The sequence below is a fragment of the Hyla sarda genome, chromosome 1 (assembly GCF_029499605.1).
Source record: "Hyla sarda isolate aHylSar1 chromosome 1, aHylSar1.hap1, whole genome shotgun sequence".
Classification (NCBI taxonomy): domain Eukaryota; kingdom Metazoa; phylum Chordata; class Amphibia; order Anura; family Hylidae; genus Hyla; species Hyla sarda.
The window spans coordinates 42,938,909-42,964,749 of record NC_079189.1 but is presented as its reverse complement, the minus strand read 5'-3'; the positions used below and the strand labels follow the sequence as shown (position 1 = coordinate 42,964,749).

Genomic DNA, 25,841 nt, shown 5'->3' with positions numbered 1-25,841 from the left:
ATCTCTGGTGTTAAATGCGGTCTTCCATTCGTCCCCCTCCCTGATGCGGATGAGATTATAAGCACCTCTTAAGTCCAGTTTGGTAAAGATGTGGGCACCTTGTAAGCGATCAAAGAGTTCCGAGATAAGAGGTAAGGGGTAGCGGTTTTTTACTGTGATTTTATTAAGTCCGCGGTAATCAATACAAGGACGTAGGGAGCCATCTTTTTTGGACACAAAAAAAAATCCAGCTCCGGCAGGAGAGGAGGACTTGCGGATAAACCCCTTTTTTAAATTCTCCTGGATGTACTCCGACATGGCAAGAGTCTCAGGAGCAGACAGAGGATAGATTCTGCCCCGGGGTGGAGTAGTACCTCCATAAGGCCTGTGAGGAGGCAAAGTCTCAGCTTGCTTTTTGCAAAAAACGTCAGAATAGTCCATATAAGCCTTAGGAAGACCGGATACAGGGGGAACCACAGGGTCACGGCAAGGAGTACTGGGAACCGGTTTAAGACAGTCCTTGTGACAAGAAGTACCCCAGTTCTTGATTTCTCCTGTGGACCAATCAAGGGTTGGGGAATGGCGTTGAAGCCACGGTAATCCAAGAAGAATTTCAGAAGTGCAGTTGGAGAGGACCAAAAATTAAATTTTTTCGTGATGAGGTCCGATGCACATTAGGAGAGGTTCCGTGCGGTAACGCACGATACAGTCCAATCTTTCATTGTTAACAGAATTGATGTAGAGGGGTCTGGCGAGACTGGTCACCGGGATGTTGAACCTGTTGATGAGAGAGGCCAAAATAAAATTTCCTGCAGATCCGGAATCCAAGAAGGCCATAGCAGAGAAGGAGAAGGTAGAGGAAGATATCCGCACAGGCACAGTAAGGCGTGGGGAAGCAGAGTTGACACCAAGAACTGTCTCATCTTTGTGCGGAGTCAGCATACGTCTTTCCAGGCGGGGAGGACGGATAGGACAATCTTTCAAGAAGTGTTCGGTACCGGCACAGTACAGGCATAGGTTCTCCATGCGGCGTCGTGTCCTCTCTTGAGGTGTCAAGCGAGACCGGTCGACTTGCATAGCCTCCACGGCGGGAGGCACAGGAACGGATTGCAGAGGACCAGAGGAGAGAGGAGCCGGGGAGAGAAACCGCCTCGTGCGAACAAAGTCCATATCCTGGCGGAGCTCCTGACGCCTTTCGGAAAAACGCATGTCAATGCGGGTGGCAAGATGAATAAGTTCATGCAGGTTAGCAGGAATTTCTCGTGCGGCCAGCACATCTTTAATGTTGCTGGATAGGCCTTTTTTAAAGGTCGCGCAGAGGACCTCATTATTCCAGGATAATTCGGAGGCAAGAGTACGGAATTGGATGGCGTACTCGCCAACAGAAGAATTACTCTGGACCAGGTTCAGCAGGGCAGTCTCAGCAGAAGAGGCTTGGGCAGGTTCCTCAAAGACACTTCGGATCTCCGTGAAGAAGGAGTGTACAGAGGCAGTGACAGGGTCATTGCGGTCCCAGAGCGGTGTGGCCCATGACAGAGCTTTCCCAGACAGAAGGCTGACTACGAAAGCCACCTTAGACCTTTCAGTAGGAAACTGGTCCGACATCATCTCCAAGTGCAGGGAACATTGCGAAAGAAAGCCACGGCAAAACTTAGAGTCCCCATCAAATTTATCCGGGAAGGATAATCATAAGCCGGAAGCGGCCACTCGCTGCGGAGGAGGTGCAGGAGCTGGCGGAGGAGATTGTTGCTGGAGCTGTGGTAATAGCTGCTGTAGCATCACGGTCAGTTGAGACAGCTGGTGGCCTTGTTGCGCTATCTGTTGCGACTGCTGGGCGACCACCGTGGTGAGGTCGGCGACAACTGGCAGTGGGACTTCAGCGGGATCCATGGCCGGATCTACTGTCACGATTCGGCTGGCTGGAGGTGGATCCTCTGTGCCAGAGAGGGATTGGCGTGGACCGTGTTGGTGGACCGGTTCTAAGTTGCTACTGGTATTCACCAGAGCCCGCCGCAAAGCGGGATGGTCTTGCAGCGGCGGTAGCAACCAGGTCGTATCCACCAGCAACGGCTCAACCTCTCTGACTGCTGAAGATAGGCGCGGTACAAGGGAGTAGACAAGAGCAAGGTCGGACGTAGCAGAAGGTCAGGGCAAGCAGCAAGGATCGTAGTCAGGGGCAACGGCAGGGGGTCTGGAACACAGGCTAGGAACACACTAGGAAACGCTTTCACTGGCACAATGGCAACAAGATCCGGCGAGGGAGTGCAGGGGAAGTGAGGTATAAGTAGGGAGTGCACAGGTGAACACACTGATTAAGCCTGCTGCGCCAATCAATGGCGCAGTGGCCCTTTAAATTGCAGAGACCCGGCGCGCGCGCACCCTAAGGAGCGGGGCCGCGCGCGCCGGGACAAGACAGACGGGGAACGAGTCAGGTACGGGAGCCGGGATGCGCATCGCGAGCGGGCGCCTCCCGCATCGCGAATCGCATCCCGGCTGAGAGAGATATTGCAGCGCACCCGGTCAGCAGGTCTGACCGGGGCGCTGCGAATGCGAGGATGCTGCGAGCGCTCCGGGGAAGAGCGGGGACCCGGAGCGCTAGGCGTAACAGTTGGCAGTATAGTTCCCCCCCATATTAGGTGCATTATAAGTCCCCCCACATAAGGTTGGCAGTATAGTTCCCCCCACATTAGGTTGACAGTGTAGTTTCCTGCACATTAGTTTGGCAGTATAGTTCCCGCCATATTAGGTTGGCAGTATAGTTCCCTCCACATTAGGTGCAGTATATTTCCCCCACATTAGGTTGGCAGTATAGTTCCCCCACATTAGGTTGGCAGTATAGTTCCCCCACATTAGGTGTAGTATAGTTTTCCCCACATTAGGTTGGCAGTATAGTTCCCCCACATTAGTTTGGCAGTATAGCTCCCCACATTAGGTGCATTATAAGTCCCCCACATTAGGTTGGCAGTATAGTTCCCCCCATATTAGGTGCATTATAAGCCCCCCACATTAGGTTGGCAGTATAGTTCCCCCCACATTAGGTTAGCAGTATAGTTCCCCCACATTAGGTTGGCAGTATATTCCCCCACATTAGGTTGGCAGTATAGTTCCCCACATTAGGTGCATTATAAGTCCCCCACATTAGGTTGGCAGTATATTCCCCCACAGTTGGTTGGCAGTATAGTTCCCCCCACAGTAAGTTGGCAGTATAGTTCCCCCCACAGTAAGTTGGCAGTAAACTTCCCCCCACAGAAGGTCGGCAGTATAGTTCCCCCACATTAGTTCCCCCCTCTCCCCCTGCTTTTTGTTTTACTGTATAAATATTTCCTTACCTGGCTGCGCTCCGGCTCAGGTAGTAGGTCATGTGGGCTGTGGGGATATGACGAGTCCTGCCTCACACCGCCTCCTCTGCACGGCAGACGTCACTCATCATTTCCTGGAGCCGCGTCCGGAGTGCTACAAGCAGCCGGTGTAATGAAGAAAACTGTGTCTTGAAGCGTTCTGTGTCCTGAACAGCTGATGAAAGTGCTTATCAGGGACACAGAACGCTTCAAGACACAGTTTTCTTCATTACACCGGCACTGCAGGGAATGAGGAGTGAGGTCCGCCGTGCAGAGGAGCCGGTGACAGGCAGGAAACGTCACTCAGAGTTTCCCAAACAGAGTGCCTCCAGCTGTTGCAAAACTACAACTCCCAGCATGCCCGGACAGCCGATGCTGGGAGTTGTAGTTTTGCAACCGCTGGAGGCACCCTGGTTAGGAAACACTGATATACAGGATAGATGACATATTTATCATAAACAGCTCCTCCATTGCTGGTCACTGTTTTAAAGTGGCCGCAGCATGGCTGCTGATCTTTAACAAACAGCCGGCGCTACAGCCACTTTAAAACAGCTGCTACTGAGCAGCCGGCAGGGGGCCCCCTGGGGGATCGGGGCCCTAGGCAATTACCTGGTTTGCCCCGCCCTAACGCCGGCCCTAACTCCATGCTTTACATCTCAGGATGCAGAAAGCTAAGCAGACCTGATTTTGTTAATTTAAAAAAGGGACATAATTTGCCTATACATACACTGCTCAAAAAAATAAAGGAAACACTAAGATAACACATCCTAGATCTGAATGAATGAACTAATCGTATGAAATACTTTTGTCTTTACATAGATGAATGTGCTGACAACAAAATCACACAAAAATTATCAATGGAAATCAAATTTATCAACCTATGGAGGTCTGGATATGGAGTCACACTCAAAATCACAGTGGAAAACCACACTACAGGCTGATCCAACTGTGATGTAATGTCCTTAAAGGGGTATTCCAGGCAAAACCTTTTTATATATATATATATATACATATATATATATATATATATATATATATATATATATATATATCAACTGACTCCGGAAAGTTACACAGATTTGTAAATTACTTCTATTAAAAAATCTTAATCTTTCCAATAGTTATTTGCTTCTGAATTTTCTTTCTAACTGCTCAATGATGATGTCACGTCCCGGGAGCTGTGCATGATGGGAGAATATCCCCATAGGAACTGCACAGCTCCCGGGACGTGAGTCATCAGAGAGCAGTTAGACAGAAAACAACAACTCAACTTCAGAAGCTAATAACTATTGGAAGGATTAAGATTTTTTAATAGAAGTAATTTACAAATCTGTTTAACTTTCCAGAGCCAGTTGATATATAAAAAAAAGTTTTGGCCTGGAACACCCCTTTAAGGCTAAGTGTCCACTTGGTTTTTTTTCTGGCAGTTTTTGGAGCCAAAGCCAGAGGTGTATTCAAAAGGAAAAGGACATATAAAGGAAGAACTTACACTTCTCCTCCCTTATGGATCCACTTCTGACTTTGGCTCAAAAACTGCAGTGTCAGTTTTCCAAAAACTGCCAGAAAAAAAAACAAGTGGAATCCTAGCCTTAAGGAGATATCCAGTGCGGAAAAACGTATCCCCTACCCTAAGGATAGGGGATAAGTTTCAGATCACGGGGGGTCCGACCGCTGGGGCCCCCCACGATCTCCTGTACAGGGCCCCGGCAGCCCGCGGGAAGGGGGCGTGTTGATCATTGCACGAAGCGGCCCCTCAATACAACTCTATGGCAGAGCCGGAGCGCTACCTCCGGCAATCGCCGTCTCTGCCATAGCGATGTATTGAGGGGAGCGTGTCAGCCGCCGCTTTATGCGGTGGTCGACACCCACTATCTTGCCAGCGAGCCAGGGCCCCGTACAGGAGATCTGAAACGTATCCCCTATCCATAGACTACCTCCTTTAACACCTTAAGGACCAGGGGTTTTTCCGTTTTTGCACTTTCATTTTTTCCTCCTTACCTTTAAAAAATCATAAATCTTTCAATTTTGCACCTAAAAATCCATATAATGGCTTATTTTTTGTGCCACCAATTCTACTATGTAATGACATCAGTCATTATACCCAAAAATCTACGCCGAAATGGAAAAAAAAATCATTGTGCGTCAAAATTTAAGAAAAAACACCATTTTGTAAAAATGACACCTTATCTTTATTCTGTAGGTCCATACGATTAAAATGATACCCTACTTATATAGGTTTGATTTTGTCGCACTTCTGGAAAAAATCATAACTACATGCAGGAAAATTTATACGTTTAAAACTGTCATCTTCTGACCCTTATAACATTTTTTATTTTTTCGCATACGGGGTGGCATGAGGGCTAATTTTTTGCACCGTGATTTGAAGTTTTTAGCGGTACCATTTTTGTATTGATTATTTTTTTCATGATATAAAAAGTGACCAAAAATGCACTATTTTGGACTTTGGAATTTTTTTGTGTGTGCGCCATTGACGGTGCGGTTTAATTAACAATATATTTTTATAATTCGGACATACCACATGTTGATTTATATTTTTATTTATTTTTACTTATTTTAATTTATATTTTTATTAGGGAAGGGGTAAAATGATCTTTATTAACTTTTTTTTTCCACTTTTTTTTGCAATGTTATAGCTCCCATTGATCAATGATTCTGCCGCTTGACTGCTCATGCTTGGATCTCAGGCAATGAGCAGTCATTCAGCGATCGGACATGAGGAGGCAGGTAAAGGGACCCTCCCCGTGTCCTACAGCTGTTTTGGACACCGTGATTTCACCACGGCAGTCCCGAACAGCTCCCTGAGCTAGCCGGGGGTAGTTTAATTTCACTTTAGACGCGGCTATGAACTTTGAACGCCGCATCTAAAGGGTTAATATTGCGCGGCACCGTGATCAGTGCCGCGTGCTATTAGCCACAGGTCCCGGCCATTGTTAGAGGCCGGGCCCGACACACCATGACGTGGCCCCCTGTTATAGAAAGGTACACCCTTGGTCCTTAAGGGGTTAAAACAAGTAAAAATGAGGCTCCGTAGTGTGTGTGGCCTCCAAGTACCCGTATGATCTCCATACAATGCTCCTGATGAGCTGGCAGATGGTCTCCTGAGGGATGTCCTCCCAGACCTCGACTAAAGCATTCACCAACTCCTGGACAGGCTGTGCTGTGGTGCAACGTGGCGTTGGTGGATGGAGCGAGACATGATGTCCCAGATGTGCTCAATCGGAGTCAGATCTGGGGAACGGGCGGGTCGGTCCATAGCATCAATGCCTTCCTCTTGCAGGAACTGCTGCCACACTCCAGCCACATAAGGTCTAGCATTGTCTTGCATTAGGAGGAACCCAGGGCCAATCGCACCAGCATATGGTCTCACAAGGGGTCCGAGGATCTCATCTCGGTACCTAATGACAGTCAGGCTACCTCTGGCAAGCACATAGAGGGCTGTGCAGCCCCTCAAAGAAATGCCACCCCACACCATTACTGACCCACCACCAAACCGGTCATGCTGGAGGAAGTTACAGGCAGCAGAACGTTCTCCACGGCATCTCCAGACTCTGTCACATCTGTCGCGTGCTCAGTGTGAATCTGCTTTCATCTGTAATGAGCACAGGGGGCCAGTGGCGAATTTGTCAATCTTGCTGTTCTCTGGCAAATGCCAACTTCCTGCACAGTGTTGGACTGTAAACACAACCCCCACCTGTGGATGGTGGGCCCTCATAGCACCCTCATGGAGACTGTTTCTGACAGTTTGAGTGGACACATGCACATTTGTGACCTGCTGGAGGTAATTTTTCTCCTCCTGCTCCTCCTTGCACAAAGGCGGAGGTAGCGGTCCTGCTGCTTAGCTGTTGCCCTCCTACGGCCTCCTCCACGTCTCCTGTTGTACTGGCCAAATGATAATTCATGTGCTCAAATTTTACCACTAGGTGGCAATGTGTGCTTTAAAATTACAGTCCCTATTTGTAGTGATTTTGTAGCATTCTATGCATGGATATATCCGATCACGGGGCTCTGTTTGCAGCGCTCTGCTCTGACACCGTCTATAGACATAGTGTCACAGCGCTCCGTGATCAATCCACATTATGATTGCAGGGACTGAGCTAAAAACATCTCTCCTCTAACTCAACGTTTCACTAGTAAGGTCTAGCTTTTTCAAGAGTATGAGGTACGACATAGCAAACATTCTTGCTACAGCTCGCATTTATGTGCCATCCTGAATGATCTACACTACCTGAGCCACTTGTGTGGGTTGTAGACTCCGTCTCATGCTACCACTAAAGTGAAAGCACTGCCAGCATTCAGAAGTGACCAAAACATCAGCCAGGAAGCATGGGAACTGAGAAGTGGTCTGTGGTCACCACCTGCAGAAGCACTCCTTTATTGGGGGTGTCTTGCTAATTGCCTATAATTTCCACCTGTTGTCTGTTCCATTTGCACAACAGCATGTGAAATTGATTGTGAAGTGTGATTGACTTGGAGTTACATTGTGTTGTTTAAGTGTTCCCTTTATTTTTTTGGAGCAGTGTATAAAAACAAATGAAGAGGAGGAGATTCATATAAGGCGGGGTTATATAGACAAATTGGGGATACAGTTTATGGAAGTATTGTTTTATTTGTCAACATCATTTATACACCTGTAACCCTCCAGGAGGGATCATATAGGAAGCAGAACATAACGGTTAAGAGGTAAATCTTAGCTGTCTTGTGAGATAGTGAATGAATGGTGATTGAGGGCGGGCTCAGTACACACCCCTTCCTGAGCAGTGGATGTCAGAATGAGTGAGCAGCAGAACAGAGCGATTTGGGAGACATATAGAAAAGTCATGTAAAGCGTATTTGACCCTGCGGATGCGCTGATGACCATCACTAGAGTGAGCTCCCTACTGTGCCCGTGTGTCCTGCGTGTCTGTTCGAAGCCAATCTGCCGCTACGAGCAGACACACAGGGATCTGCAAACCTGTAGTAAACTGCTGTGGTGAGGGTGTGATGAGGGCAGATGGAATTACCCTAGGGGCAGATGGCATTAACCCCTTGTGTTCGTGACACCAGGGCGTGGTTTATTCTCTACACCACTCGAAGGTATACCGCTGGATCCTGAGCTAGGAACGGGGCCAAATAATTACTCCGACGCCAAATTACGGAACAAGGGCAGCTTTACTGAGTCAGACAGGTGTAAGAGTCTATACAGCTTGGCTAGGCCCAAGGAGGTGACCAGTGACTTCAGAGACCACAGGGCTTGCTCGGACTTATAGTGGACTTGGACAATTTGATGCAGGGCCACAATGACAGACTTTACTTGGACTGACTTGACTGAGACTGACTATGACAGACTTCACCCCGTTTGTAGCTTACCAGGTTTTGACTTCCCCCTGTGGGGTAGTTTACTTGTGGATCAGTGGCTGCGTGGTAGACTTTGGGCCTATTTAGGACACCAGACACTCTCTCAGGACTTGACCTCACTGCAACTCAGCAATAACTCAAATAGAAAGAGGAAGCCCCACCCAGGGCTTATATGGGGGAGATTCTGGATGGGTCCCATAGGTCACCCTGTAGGTCACATGGTCATTTGTACCTCCTTACAATCACATGACAATAATACTTAAAGGCCTACAACAATATATGTACATTACTTTCAAGAGGGCGCTCCTGGTGGCTGCCTATTTTGCCTATAGGCAGAGCTGGCGCTGGCTGTGGTTTTCTCTGCTTCAAATCTCTCTACTTTTCCTAAATTTGCTACAATATATCAGAGCGGGTAAAATGTATCAGTGTAATGCAGCGTTTCCCAACCTGTGTAGTTGCAAAACTACAACTCCCAGCATGCCCGGACAGCCGAAGGCTGTCCGGGCATGCTGGAAGTTGTAGTTTTGCAACAACCGGCGGGATACTGGTTGGGAAACACTGGTCTAGAATCGAATCTGATGGGCTGCATACATCTATGTGAGCAGAGGCGTAACTTGTAGCTTCTGGGCCCTGAGGCAAAATCCGCAATGGGGCCCCATGTGCCAATGATAATACTTGTCTCTTAAGCGACAGATGTGCTTTGGGGCCCCCGTAGGCACCAGGGCCCCGATGCTACTGCTACCTCTGCACCCCCTATAGCTACGCCCCTGTATGTGAGGTCATCCTTTGCCATGTCGTGAATGTGAACACTGATCAGCGCGCTCACTTTTTGCCTGATCATGCGGTTCCTGTGTCTTACTCAAGTGGACAGCAGAGGGTGCTGAATGATCAGCGGAGCCCCCGCCAGTCCCCACAGAGCGCAGCATTATACACTGACATCTCAGCAACCTAATAATCCTAGTGTGGAATGAGAGGCCGCTCCGCTGACAGCTCCGCATTACTGCCAATGAGGCAGTGTGTGCCCCCAGACAGGCGCAACTACCCTATGATCTATGCAGGCGTACCAGCTGGATGAGCGCTGGGATGTGACCTTACAAGTGAGAGGGGGACCCTTGACCGCTCTTCTGCTCCTGAGAGAAGGGGCAAATTAATTCTGCTCGGTTAAAAATAATAGCAGAGTCAATTCCCAGTGATGGGGATCTGTTATGGTAACATGACCTGCGGACTCTGGATCAACCCCAGGGGCTCTGTGTATTTGACTCCTGTACTCCATGATCTATACATCATAATAGACCAGGCCAAAGCCTTTAATAATAAATGAATTCTTATGTGTAGCAGGGCTGAGTTTGTCATGTAGCCTTCAGGGTTGCAATACATTTAGATACTGCCCTTGATTTATCCGCAGTTCTATTAAAAAAAAAAAAACTCTTGAGGTTTAATCCCCCCAATATGAAACTGACTGTATCACCTTCAGATGTAGCCAGTAGAGATGAGCGAACTTACAGTAATTTGATTCGTCCCGAACTTAACGGCTCGGCAGTTGATGATTTATCCTGCATAAATTAGTTCAGCTTTCCGGTGCTCCAGTGGGCTGGAAAAGGTGGATACAGTCCTAGGAGAGAGTCTCCAGCCCACCGGAGCCCCTGAAAGCTGAACTAATTTATGCAGGCTAAAGTCAGCAACTGCCGAGCCGAGAAGTTAGTGACGAATTGAATTACTGTAAGTTCGCTCATCTCTAGTAGCCAGCATCCTCTCGATCCCTGGTGTATTGTTGAAGTTGAGATAAATTTTCCTAAGACATAACACAAACCTAATTTTAATAATTTGAATATTACTCCTCAGTTACTGAAGCCACGGACACAATAAAAATAAATTATTATTATAATTATTAATAATACTATTCCTCCTCATCATTATGATCATTAGAGATGAGCGAACTTACAGTAAATTAGATTCGTCACGAACTTCTCGGCTCGGCAGTTGATGACTTATCCTGCATAAATTAGTTCAGCTTTCCGGTGCTCCGGTGGGCTGGAAAAGGTGGATACATTCCTAGGAAAGAGTCTCCTAGGACTGTATCCACCTTTTCCAGCCCACAGGAGCACCTGAAAGCTGAACTAATTTATGCAGGAAAAGTCATCAACTGCCGAGCCGAGAAGTTCGTGACGAATCGAATTTACTGTAAGTTTGCTCATCTCTAATCATCATCATCATATTTTTTTTATTATTATTATTGCTATTATAATTATTATTATTGATAATACTAATTATTATTAATATTTTTTTTTATAAATAATAATAATCATACTAATAGTACTATTACTATTACTACTTCTATTGCTAGTAATATTACTACTTCTACTACTACTACTACTACTAATAATAATAAAAAAAACAATAATAATATATTGTTATATGATAATGATTATTTTATTACAATTAATTAATCATCATCATATTATAATATATTATTATTATTGCCATAAATAATTATGATGATAATAATAATAGCAATAATAATATATTATGATTACATAATGATGATTATTAATAATTAATGATAATAATCATCATAATCAGCATGTTATAATATAATATTATTATTGTTACTATTAATAATGAGAATAATAATAATATGTTTAAAAAATAATACTACTACTACTAATAATAATAATAATAATAAAATAATAATTTTAATTAGATTGAAATAATAATCTCTGCTGCATTAGGACATCAGAACACAAAACATTTCTGTGTTGGGTTAAAACATTTCAGATAACTATGGCTACATCTGTATACACAAAATAGGGGTTACATGTATGATCTTTATGGGCTTGATTTCTGGGACCCCCAGTGATCTTGAGAACACCATAGGAGATAAGCACCTGATCACTGTGGGGGTCCAACTGCCTGATCCCCATCAATTTTGAAAACGCCCGCCCCAAGTCTATCTGTATGATATCTGCAGATGTGGTCAAATATACAGACTGCTGCTCCATTCACTGATTCTGGGACTGCCAAAGATAGCCAAGTGCAGTGCTCGGTGATAGCTATCGCCCCCTATAGGCAATGAATAGAGCTGCAGTGCTCGGTGATAGCTATCGCCCCTATAGGCAATGAATAGAACTGCAGTGCTCGGTGATAGCTATCGCCCCTATAGGCAATGAATAGAACTGCAGTGCTCGGTGATAGCTATCGCCCCTATAGGCAATGAATAGAACTGCAGTGCTCGGTGATAGCTATCGCCCCTATAGGCAATGAATAGAACTGCAGTGCTCGGTGATAGCTATCGCCCCTATAGGCAATGAATAGAACTGCAGTGCTCGGTGATAGCTATCGCCCCTATAGGCAATGAATAGAACTGCAGTGCTCGGTGATAGCTATCGCCCCTATAGGCAATGAATAGAACTGCAGTGCACATGCATCACTACCAGACAGGATACTTGGGCCGTTTCACAAGTTTGCTGGTGTCCCAACACTCTAATCCCCACAACTTTTCTTCTGCACAGGTATTGATAAAGTTGCTCAGTTGCCCATAGCAACCAATCAGATCGCTTCTTTCATTTTGCAGAGGCCTTGTTAATAATGAAAGAAGTGAGCTGATTGGTTGCTATGGGCAACTGGATAACTTTTCTTCTGGACAGGTTTCGATAAATCTCCCCCAATGCTTAAACCTTATGCGGAAAAAGAAAGAAAGGCAGGAAAAGGGTTTATATTAGTCTGATTTAAGGACATAACGACCAATCTAAGTTGTAGGCCTATCCTGTATTCCAGCACAGAGCGCGCTGAGGGATCATTCGGAAATAAGTCCATCAATTTTAACTCACTTTGAAGTACTTCAAGCAGAATCGCAGGAAGTCGAAGTGACATCAACATTGGCTCTTGTACAATATCTTCCAGCTGTTTGACATTTGCTCTAAAACACAGAGAAACAGATGGACCTACAAATCTAGAGCCGCTGTGCCGTACGCTACCTCTGCGCCTCCTGTCAGAGACCATTTGTGTCAGGAGGACGAGGAGATGACTGTGATCACAAATACTGCGACCGTGTGAAGAGGGTTTATTAGTTTCAGCCGCTGAGCAGCCGGTAATGGTGCGAACTGGAGGGATGAAGATAAAGAAAGGAGACAGGACACAGTATACGTTCTCAGATTCCAGGTAAACAATGAAGAAAGGAAACAGGAAAGGAGATGGATGGAGAGACAGAGCCCCCACCAATCTGTTACCTCGGCCTTCACTAATAATATGTATGGAAACGTGCTCCTCCACCTGACACCCCGTTTATGGGTTCATTTTACCCAGATGTTCTGTTTATCCATTGTGTGACCTGGGGACTACATATAAGACAGAGACACGTCACACGGATAGTCAAGACATGGCTGTCAATTCTCAACGCGTGTAGAGCGATTATGGTGGAGACTATGCAGATGCTTGTTCACTAGGGTTGCCACCTTTCTTGCAAAAAAATGCTGGCCACGCTAATTTACATAATTCATTATATATGCGTGACATCACAGGATACACATATGCCGGGGAAATTTGGCCTATTCTGACCCCTATAACTTTTTCCCCTTGTATGGGCCTGTATGAGGCTACAACTCTCAGCATGTTGGACTATATAGTAATATATAGTATAGGTCAGTGTTTCCCAACAGGGGTGCCTGTTTTTTTTTATATAAAAATACCGACAGTGTGGCCAAAATACCGGCTCTGCCAGTAAAATACCGGCCTGGTGGCAACCTTATTGTTGACCTAAGTCTAAATATATATGATATATACATTGACAGATACTGTAGATAGATAGATAAATATAAGATAGATTTATATGAGATAGATAGATATGAGATAGATAGATAAATAGATATGAGATAGATAGATAGATAGATATGAGATAGATAGATAAATAAATAGATATGAGATAGATAGATAGATAGATATCAGATAGATAGATGTATATGAGATAGATAGATAGGTGATGATAGATAGATATGAGATAGATAGATAGATAGATAGATATGAGATAGATAGATAGATAGATAGGTGATGATAGATAGATATGAGATAGATAGATAGATAGATACATCCAGAAGCAGGGCAGCACTTGAAGGTAGTTGCTGGAAGGTGCCGGCTATAGCTAGACTTGGTCACAGCCCCAAAGATATCCACATGAACAAAGATGTACGGCTTTATTCACCAAACATCAGTGCGACATTTCGGCCGTCTCACACGGCCATTGTCAAGCCGCTTGACAATGGCCATGTGAGATGGCCGAAACATTGCTCCGATGTTTGATGAATAAAGTTTTACACTTTTTTTCCACGTGAACTTGGAGTGCTGCTATCTTTCTCTGTGTGGATACATAGATAGAAAGATTTGCAATAGATACATAGAGATAGATTGTATGTTCTCTCTTTGTTTACATGGGTTTCCACACTTAGAAACATACTGATATGGGGACAGGGATCAATTTGAGTGTACGGCGCTGCGGAACCTTCGTGCACTGTTTAAATAAAGTATTGTTATTATAGATAGATGATAGATAGATACATAGATAGATAGCAACAGGAGAATACAGCAGCACACTGCTAGCACAAAGATATAGATGAAACATGAGTATATAGATAAAACATGAGTATATAGATAGAACATGAAAAGCTATACAGCTGTAATGCAATAAATGAAAATATGAAACTATGAAAATATGAGGTACTTAGTTTGCAAATTTGGCACCAAATAGCGTGGACCGTCCCACCACGGTAAGGTGACCTCATTCTGGGACGGACCCTACACTATGAATATGCCTCTGTGTGAGCAGTACAGCAGGCATGCAAGGTCTGAAACATTCAAGGCACCTTATATACACCTAATAGAGGTGGGTGGGGTGCAGGAGCCAACATGGAGGTAGCCACTCCCCCGTATGTACACTACAGACAAAGAATAAATTGGCCAGCACTATTGATCCGAACTATTGTAAAAACTTGGCTTGCATTCTTTGTCTAGATGGATAGATAGCTAGATAGATAGACATCTAGGAAGGATGCCGCAGCACACGGAGGATTCAAGTGCAAAAACAGTGGTTTATTCCATGGTAATACAAGTTAGCTAACTTGTATGACCATGGAATAAACCACTGTTTTTGCACTTGAATCCTCCGTGTGCTGCGGCATCCTTCCTAGATGTCTAACTTGCCTTGACCGGGGCTCCATCCGCTGCTTGCACCGCCATCATATTACTGTGGGATGTGCTGCTCTACCTTTTCTTGTGCTAGATAGATAGATAGATTTTGCTTTCTCTGTATTAGTATGGAATAAATCACAGTTCTTTGCACCTTATCCATTGAGTGCCGCGGTTTACTTCGGATGTGTGAACTGCCTTGACCGGGCTCCTTTGCCGCTGGCACCTTCCAGACCTATATGGTGTGCTGTTCCTTTGGAATTTGTTTGCAGTAGATAGATAGATAGATAGATAGATAGATAGATAGATAGATCAATTGATAGATGTAAATGGATGGATACATGGAGTTTCCCAGTAGGGTTTCTAACTCTGTAGTCACCAACACTGGTCGTCACTATGGCCCATTACATGTTTGGACTCACAAAGACCCCTCTTTATCACATTTTCTACCATTTACATCCAGGGTCCCATTGGGATCCTTGTATGGCCTCTGGTTGGGTGTCATCCATCTGATGCCTTGTTGTACATAGTTTTTGCCATGTTTACAGAAGTGTTGCTCGCGAATATTGGCAATTCGAATTTTATTCGCGAATATCGCATATTCGCGAATATAGCACTATATATTCGTAATTACGAATATTCTTTATTTTTATTTTTTTCACAGTACACATCACAGTGATCACCCCCTCTCTGCTTCCAGCTTGTGTGGTGTAAAGAAGGCTCTAATACAGTGGTCCCCAAACTGTGGCCCTCCAGATGTTGCAAAACTACAATTCCCAGCATGCCTGGACAGCCGTTGGCTGTCCAGGCATGCTGGGAGTTGTAGTTTTGCAACATCTGGAGGGCCACAGTTTGGGGACCACTGCTCTAATACTACTGTGTGAGACTGGCATGCAAATTTTCGGTTATGCTAATTTTTTGATATGCAAATTTTCGCATATGCTATTTTTCACATTTTTTTTGCATATGCGAAAATAAACGCGAATATTGCGAATATAGCGAATATATGACGAATATTCGTCCATATATTCGCGAAATATCGCGAATTCGAATATGGCCTATGCCGCTCAACACTAGTTACAGTAGATAGAAGCTGGGTCAGCGAGTGTGCGAGCTGTGTGTGTTTTAAAGTGTAACTGTTGTACTGTATGATACATGTTGAACCTACTGTATGATACATGTTGAACCTATAAGATTTCTATGTGCTGCACAGTTGAGTGGAGTTTGCTGTATAGCTGAGGTTAGTAACTGAAAACTCATTAGTTGTACCTGGTTGCAGATTCCTGGCCCTTTGGAAGAAGAGGCTTTGAATAGCAGCATTTTGTAATAATCATGATTTAAGGGGTGTTCCAGGCCAAAACTTTTTTTTATATATCAACTGGCTCCGAAGAGTTAAACAGATTTGTAAATTACTTAAATTAAAAAAGCTTAATCCTTCCAATAGTTATTAGCTTCTGAAGTTGAGTTGTTGTTTTCTTTCTAACTGCTCTCTGATGACTCACGTCCCGGGAGCTGTGCAGTTCCTATGGGGATATTTCCCCATCATGCACAGCTCCCGGGACGTGACATCATCAATGAGCAGTTAGACAGAAAACTTCATAAGCTAATAACTATTGGAAGGATTTAGATTTTTTAATAGAAGTAATTTACAAATTTGTTTAACTTTCCGGAGCCAGTTGATATATATAAAAAGTTTTTGCCTGGAATACCCCTTTAACCCCTTAAGGACTCATCATATTACTGTGGGATGTGCTGCTCTACCTTTTCTTGTGCTAGATAGATAGATAGATTTTGCTTTCTCTGTATTAGTATGGAATAAATCACAGTTCTTTGCACCTTATCCATTGAGTGCCGCGGTTTACTTTGGATGTGTGAACTGCCCATTTTGGCCTTAAGGACTCAGACAATTTAATTTTTACGTTTTCATTTTTTCCTCCTCGCCTTCTAAAAATCATATCTCTTTTATATTTTGATCCACAGACTAGTATGAGGGCTTGTTTTTTGCGCGACCAGTTGTCCTTTGTAATGACATAACTCATTATATCATAAAATGTATGGCGCAACCAAAAAACACTATTTTTGTGGGGAAATTAAAACGAAAAACGCAATTTTGCTAATTTTGGAAGGTTTCGTTTTCACGCCGTACAATTTATGGTAAAAATGATGTATGTTCTTTATTCTGAGGGTCAATACGATTAAAATGATACCCATTATTACATACTTTTCTATTATTGTTGCGCTTAAAAAAAATTACAAACTTTAAAAATCACAAATTAGTACGTTTATAATCCCTTTATTTTGATGACCTCTAACTTTTTTATTTTTCCGTATAAGCGGCGGTATGGGGGCTCATTTTTTGCGCCATGATCTGTACTTTTTTTTATACCATATTTGCATATAAAAAACTTTTAATACATTTTTTATAATTTTTTTAAAATAAAATGTATTAAAAAAGTAGCAATTTTGGACTTTTTTTTTTTTTTTCATTCACGCCGTTCACCGTACGGGATCATTAACATTTTATTTTAGTTCGGACATTTACGCACGCGGCGATACCAAATATGTCTATAAAATTTATTTTTTACGCTTTTTGGGGGTAAAATAGGAAAAAACGGACATTTTACTTTTTTATTGGGGGAGGGGATTTTTCAATTTTTTTTTACTTTGACATTTTTTTTTACACTTGAATAGTCCCCATAGGGGACTATTCATAGCAATACCATGATTGCTAATACTGATCTGTTCTATGTATAGGACATAGAACAGATCGGTGTTATCGGCGATCTTCTGCTCTGGTCTGCTCGATCTCAGACCAGAGCAGGAGACGCCGGGAGCCGGAAGGAGGAAGGTGAGGGGACCTCCGTGCGGCGTTCTGAATGATCGGATCCCCGCAGCAGCGCTGCGGGCGATCCGATCATTCATTCAAATCGCGCACTGCCGCAGATGCCGGGATCTGTATTGATCCCGGCACCTGAGGGGTTAATGGCGGACGCCCGCATTGCCGGCGGGTCCCTGGCTGCGATCAGCAGCCAGGATCAGCCGCGCATGACACGGGCATCGCTCCGATGCCCGCAGTTATGCACAGGACGTAAATGTACGTCCTGGTGCGTTAAGTACCACCACACCAGGACGTACATTTACGTCCTGCGTCCTTAAGGGGTTAAAAGCAACTGAGACAGCGAGTGAGTGAATGTGCTGGGGATGCATTTTAACCTTTGACTAGGGCAGTGGTTCTCCACCTTTTTCGCGACTGTACCCTCAAAGGGTGAAAATATGTCCGCAGGTGCCCCTTGCGTGTTAGTTCGCACAAGGGGTACAAACGGACAAAATAAGTAATAATAGTACTAAATTTCATGATGGCGGGTGCTTACCTTTCTAATGCGATACTAATGCGATACTTAAAGGGGGTACTCTGGTGGAAAACTTTTTTTTTAATCAACTGGTGCCAGAAAGTTAAACAGATTTGTAAATTACTTCTATTAAAAAATCCTAATCCTTCCAGTAATTATTAGCTGCTGAATACTACATAGGAAATTATTTTCTTTTTGGAACACAGTGCTCTCAGCTGACATCATGACCACAGTGCTCTCTGCTGACATCTCTTTCCATTTTAGGAACTATGCAGAGCAGCATATGTTTGCTATGGGGATTTTCTCCTACTCTTGAGAGTTCTTAAAATGGACAGAAATGCCAGCAGAGAGCACTGTGGTCATGATGTCAGCAGAGAGCTCTGTGTTCCAAAAAGAAAATAATTTCCTATGTAGAATTCAGTAGCTAATAAGTACTGGAAGGATTAAGATTTTTTAATAGAAGTCATTTACAAATCTGTTTAACTTTCTGGCACCAGTTGATTAAAAAAAAAAAAAAAAAAGTTTTCCACTGGAGTACCCCTTTAATCCCCTTGTGCCATTATTCCCCCCTCCCTCTGATCCCCTTTTGCCATAATCGGATAATGGCAAAAGGGAATCAGAGGGAGGGGAGAATAATGGCACAAGGGGATTAAGATGGAGGGGGGGGGGGGAATAATGATTACCTCCCTCCATCTTAATCCCCTTTTGCCATTATCCCCCTCCATTTTAATCCCATTTTGCCAATATGCCCCCCCTCTATCTTAATCCCTTTTGCCATTATCCCCACCCCCCTTCATCTGAATCCCTTTGTGCCTTTATTCCGCCCTGACAGGTGACGTCCTCCTGCGCTGTGCCGGCACCTCCGCCCAATGTCAGGGACATCACACCTCAGGCTCGGCAGCCACTGAAGCTCACATAAAGTGGCCGCAGCTCCGGCCACAGTACAATATAGTGAGCTGCCGTGGCAACTGTGGCGTCCAATCCCCGCTCTGAACTGACAAATACTGGCCAATGCATGTCCGGTATTGGTCAGCGAATTGCCATACCCCCGCATAACGGCATAACCCTTGGCGTACCCCTCGTTGAGAACCCCTGGAATAGGGGATAAGATGCCTAGCGGCGGAGTACACCTTTAAGGCCAAAATGAGCTGAGTCCTTAAGGAGTTAAAGGGGTACTTTGGTGGAAAACAATTTTTTTTAATCAACTCTTGCCAGAAAGTTAAACAGATTTGTAAATTACTTCTAAATCTTAACCCTTCCAGTACTTATCAGCTGCTGTATGCTCCAGAGGAAGCTCTTTTCCTTTTGAATTTCTTCTCCATCTGACCAAAGTGCTCTCTGCTGACACCTCTGTTCATGTCAGGAACTGTTTAGAGTAGGAGGTGTCAGCAGAGAGCACTGTGGTCAGACAGAAAGGAAATTCAAAAAGAAAACTTCATTTGGAGCATACAGCAGCTGATAAGTACTGGAAGGATTAAGATTTTTAAATTTGTACTCCACTGGAAAAAAATCTTTTTAAATAAACTGGTGCCAGATAGTTAAACAGATTTGTATATTACTTATATTAAAACATCTTAATCCTTCCAGTACTTATCAGCTGCTGTTATGATCCACAGGAAGTGCTTTTCTTTTTGAATTTCCTTTCTGTCTGACCCCAGTGCTCTCTGCTGACACCTCCATTTTAGGAACTGTCCAGAGTTGGATCAAATCCCCATAGAAAACCTATCCAGCTCTGGGCAGTTCCTGACATGGACAGAGGTGTCAGCAGAGAGCACTGTGGTCAGACAGAAAGGAAATTAAAAAAGAAAAGCACTTCATGTTCCTTTCTGTGGATCACACAGCAGCTGAGAAGTACTGGAAGATTTTTTAATAAAAGTAATTTACAAATCTGTTTATCTTTCTGGCACCAGTTGATTAAAAAAATAAATATATATATATAATGTTTTCCAGTGGAGTACCCCTTTAAGTACCGGGGGACAAGGGTGTACCTCTACGCCCTGCGTCCTTAATGGGTTAAAGTGTGTGCTATTTAAGTGTGTGACTTAAAATTCAGTGACTTTAAATTCTGGGAGTTTAGAAGAGTCACTTATAATTATTCCCACCTGTCTCTATGGATAACTGTGTTTTAGGCTTTCTCATCCCCATAAGTATACAATGACCTACGTGTTGGACAGTGCGGTCCAATGTACATCTTGTGCTATGTATGCCTTCCTTGAATATCCCTTTGAGGGGGCATACAGCTGTGCGGAATGTAAACTTGTTGTGTGCTCGGAAGCCCAGATCCTGGATCTAAACGAACAACAAGAAACATTGAGAGTCAGGGATAATATGGAGAGGAGTCTGCTGCTCAGAAGTCTGAGGGGCAGGGCGGGGATATAGTGGTATAGAGGTGCAGAAGAGAGAGGCAGATAGATTTGTGACAGTTTGAAGGCGGGGTAGAGGGATAAGTGTCAGGGAGGCTAGTCCTGATCTTGTACACCCCAACTAGTTTGCCTGGTTGGCAGATGAACGGGATGTTAGTTCAAAGATAGCACCGCTGCAGCAATACACCGCCTCTGACAGCCAGGGGGGTGTCTGCTCCAATAAGGAGGAGAGGCGGGCAGGGCAGGACAGGCAGGTCCATTATTAGGAGGTTATATTCTTGTACGTAAGAGGCAGTATTATAGTATTATAGTATTTATATTCTTGTACTTAGGAGGCAGTATTATAGTTATATTCTTGTACTTAGGAGGCAGTATTATAGTAGTTACATTCTTGTACTTAGGAGCAGTATTATAGTAGTTATATTCTTGTACATAGGGACAGTATTATAGTAGTTATATTCTTGTATATAGGAGCAGTATTATAGGAGTTATATTCTTGTACATAGGAGCAGTATTATAGTAGTTACATTCTTGTACTTAGGAGCAGTATTATAGTAGTTATATTCTTGTACATAGGGACAGTATTATAGTAGTTATATTCTTGTACATAGGAGGCAGTATTATAGTAGTTATTTTCTTGTACACAGGGGGCAGTATTATAGTAGTTATATTCTTGTACATAGGAGCAGTATTATAGTAGTTATATTCTTGTACATAGGAGCAATATTATAGTAGTTATATTCTTATACATAGGAGGAAGTATTATTGTAGTTATATTCTTGTACACAGGCAGCAGTATTACAGTAGTTATATTCTTATATTCTTGTACACAGGCATCAGAATTACAGTAGTTATATTCTTGTCCACAGGGGGCAGTATTACAGTTGATATATTCTTTCCTATAAATGATTCCGTTGTATCCGCTCTTGATCTTCATTGATCTTCATGGTGAGATGATTTCATCCGCGCTGTCTCCCTCGTAGTTCTGTTTCACCAATATAAATGGCTTCATCGTTCCCTTTGATAAGTTGGGCCACTCACATAATTGTTGGGGTTGCGGCCCATTAATTACAGTAGCTGTGTTGTCTTAATTACAAGTCTGTTTGTGGTGTCAGTGAATGTATCTTCTCTCTGCCTCTTGTTCCATTGTGATTCCTAACATGCTGTCTGACACAGGGACGGCATGCGAACAATACGAGAAAAAGCATGAACCCAACGCCATACAATTAGGGTTAAACCTAAGATCTCTATCCCCTCTGTGGTATAGTGTTTGGTGTTTTGATAGCACAATGGAGTGGGGTGGGGTGGGGTGGGGGGAAGGTAATGATACAGATCTCCGAAAAGCTGATTGATTCTAGTGACAGGATGTAGTCCAAAAAACATTAGGAGGTTTAGTCTGTCCTGTGGCTGAGGCGTGATTGGAAAGAACAGCCAGTGACAATTCATTATCTTTGCAATTTGTCAAGATGTCACCAGGAGGTTAAAAGTTGGCCACAAGATGGAATATTTAGTAGAAGAAATAAATGCAGTCCTTCATGTCATATAGCTTAGAAATGCCATTGTACATTTTTTACATCAAGGTATTGTTACGGTTGAGACGATGTGTTGGTGAATTGTTTTGTTGCTATGTCTGGTCATCAGATGGGGACAAGGTAAAGCAACTGTTGTGGTCAAGTGTATAATAGCTCCCGGACAAAATATTCTCAGCACTGTCTAAACATGACCACTATACAATGCAAAACAAATATCACCGAGCATCACAGAACCCCAAAAAATACTACCATACAGTGCCCTAATAGTAAGGCACCACCTAAATTACATTAAACATTGTCCAGACTGCAGAGTTCAAGTTCTGGATTTTCAAGCCTCCGAAACTGAAACTACACATACATTTAAGATAGCTGTCCTCATTTGGCCAACATCTAATCCGCTTGCAGAATTCCGCAGGCGGAAATTCAGAAGTGTGAATGGGAGTGCGGAATCCTATAGAAGTCGATGGGCTTTAAATTGAGGCGGAATTCCGCAAGCGGACATTCTGCCGTGTGAATAGACCCAAACCCCTCCGATCCTGATCACCTCATAGACATACATGTTCAGCTTAATTGGATGCGCATATGTTCTGAATGTGAAGAGGTGAGAGCGCCAGGCACCTTTTCCAGTGGCTTATCTCCCTACGAAAAAATGTTTGGGTAATTGAATTCCAACATGCTTGATTCTTCTTATTCCCAATTCTACCAGGATGTCCCCCTAAACATTAGATTGTCAACTTGTGGTGATAAAGTGCAAGCTGTACCAGCTGCTTCACCAAACAAAGTCACAAGAATCTAGTCACAAGCAAGACTCCTAGTCAATTGCTGCTAGAGTTGTATTAATTCCACTCCCCTAGCCTGGAATTAGGTGGAACTTCTTTCTCTTTAGTGAGTCTGAGTCTAGTCTTGGCCTTGACACTACATATTTCTGAGGAGATTGAGTCTTGTGAGCCTAGGTATAACTAAAGCCAGGCATTCACCAAAACCCTGGCTGTCAGAAGTGTCATTTCTGGGATATTGTGGGGTTTACCAAGAAACTCTGCATTGCACAATTTTATCAAGTGACATCTCAAGGACTATGACCCTTATCAACCCTTATCACATCCCCCGCACTCCACAAATTTGTCCTGCCGAAATCTGTGTATGACCAGTTTTATAGTTGTGTATGACCAACTTTATGGTTGTGTATGAACAGCTTTATGGTTGTATATGACTAGTTTTTTGTTGTTGTGTATGACCAGCTTTATGGTTGTCTATGACCAGTTTTTTTTGGTTGTGTATGACCAGATTTAAGGTTTTGTATGGCCAGCTTTATGGTTGTGCTTGGCCAGCTTTATTGTTGCATATGACCAGTTTTATGGCTGTGTATGGCCCACCTTATGATTTTGTATGGCCAGCTTTTTGGTTGTGTATGGTCAGATTTATGGTTGTGTATGACGAGCTTTATGGTTGTATATGACCAGCTTTTTGGTTGTGTATGACCAGCTTTGTGGTTGTGTATGGCCAGCTTTATGGTTGTATTTGACCAGCTTTATGGTTGTGAATGACCAGCTTTATGTTTGTGTATGAACAGTTTTTTGGCTGTGTATCACCAGTTTTTTGGGCTGTGTATGGCCAGTTTTATGCATGTTTATGGCCAACTTTGTGCTTGTTTATGACCGGTTTTATGGTTGCGTATGACCAGTTTTATGCTTGTGTATGGCCAGCTTTGTGGTTGCTGTGGCATATGTTGATGAAGGTAGTGGATGTCTCCCTAAATAGGTTTATACAAAGTTTGGACATTTATTTTGGACTATTCTAGCTCCTCTTATGATACAGTTAGATCAGGGGTTCTCAACCAGGGGCACGCGTACCCCTAGGGGTATACCAAGGGTTATGCGGGGGTATGGCAATTTGCTGACAAATACCGGCCATGCAGGGATTGGACGCCGCAGTTGCCAGGGCAGCTCACTACATTGTACTGCGGCCGGAGCTGCAGCTGTGGCCACTTTATGTAAGCTGCAGTGGCTGCCGGGCCTGAGGTGTGACTTCCCTGACATTGCACGGAGGTGCCGGCACAGCACAGAAGGACGTCACCCGTCAGTGCGGCCCTTCGACTCCCGCCAAACGGGATAGACACAGGCCTGGTAAGCATGTTAAACTAAGTGTAACACCGCAGTATGGGAGGGTGTTATTGTATATATCTCATATATTGGCCCAGGGGGATCGGAGGGGGGAATAATGGCACAAGGGGATTAAGATGGGGGGGGGGGGGGGGAATAGTGGCAAAAAGGAATCAGAGGGAGGGGGGAATAATGGCACAAGGGGATTAAGATGGAGGGGGGATAATGGCAAAAGGGGATTAAGATTGAGGGGGGGATAATGGCACAAGGGGATTAATATGGAGGGGGGGGGGGTAATGGCACAAGGGGATTAATATGGAGGGGGGGGGGGGTAATCATTATTCCCTTGTGCCATTATTCTCCCCTCCCTCTGATTTCTGTTTTGCCATTATCCGATTATGGCAAAAGGGGATCAGAGGGAGGGGGGAATAATGGCACAAGGGGATTAAGTATCTCATTAGTATCACATTAGAAAGGAAAGCACACGTCATCATGAAATTTAGTACTTTTATTACTTATTTTGTCTGCGGGTACTCATCGTGTGAATTTACGTGCGAGGGGTACCAACGGACATACTTTCACCCTTTGGGGGTACAGTCGCGAAAAAGGTTGAGAACCCCTGAGTTAGATGACAGAAGGGATATGGCAATGATGAAGGATGTCTTGAGATCACCAGATCTAGGAATTTGTATACATAAAATCATGCATTCTTTTCTGCGGAACACTTTAGCATTTATTTGCAGTCGATGTGACAACTTGAGTAGTGTGTCCTTGAATTTGCTCCACAAGATTTTATTTATTAAGTGCTGATATTTTCTGTCATTGAAATATTAAGATGTATAACTAGTAGCTGGTCTTATGTGTTCAGCTAACAAGATGTTCCCTACATCCTCTGCAAAATGAAAAATGTGCAAATTCTCAGAAAGTGTTCTGGCTTTTCATCTTTGTTTTATTATTCTTTTTTTCCCCCTATTAAAATACAGAATACATTTTAAAAGCATAAAAGAACTGGAAGTTCCACAGAATAATTTGCCCTTTGTACTGAGCATTGAGACTATGTTAGGGGGGTTTAAAGCTTTTGTATGAGATTAGAAAACAAGGTCGATACTGTATCGTCCAGAAACAGCGCCACTCATGTCCATAGGCTATGCCTGGTACTGCGGTATTCATTTGTTGAGCTATAATGTCAGACGTAGCCTGTGGTCGAGTGTGGTGTGGATTTTAATCTAATAAAAACTACCGTATTTTTCGCCGTATAAGACGCACTTTTTCTTCCCCAAAACTGGGGGGAAAAAGTTGGTGCGTCTTATACGGCGAATACACTCCTATCGCGGCGGTCCCTGCGGCCATCAACGGCCGCGACCCGCGGCTAATACAGGACCTCACCGATCGCGGTGATGCCCTGTATTAACCCTTCAGACGTGGCAATCAAAGCTGACCACCGCGTCTGAAGGGAAAGTGACACTAACCCGGCTGTTAGGGACCGCCGTGGTGAATTCGCAGCGCCCCGAACAGCTTACAGGACACCGGGAGGGACCTTACCTGCTTCCTCGGTGTCTGCTCCGTGCCGGGATCCCCTGCATGGTCAGCGCTCTCCTTCCACGTCATCACGTTGTCGCGCACGCCCTCCCGTCATCCACGCGTGCATAGC

At 44.0% G+C, this 25,841-nt stretch overlaps 1 protein-coding gene across 6 annotated transcripts in view; it reads left to right on the top strand.

The window, feature by feature from the left end:
- Window positions 1-25,841, top strand: part of CTBP1 (C-terminal binding protein 1) — a 659,916-nt gene that overhangs the window by 217,691 nt on the left and 416,384 nt on the right. Inside the window, exon 1 of one of the 6 annotated variants that reach the window (XM_056554660.1) lies at window positions 12,705-12,830. The exons of the other annotated variants lie outside the window; for them this stretch is intronic. The gene's annotated coding sequence lies outside the window, so the exon portion shown is untranslated. Of the gene's footprint in view, window positions 1-12,704; window positions 12,831-25,841 lie in introns of those variants that run through there. 6 annotated transcript variants of the gene reach the window in all.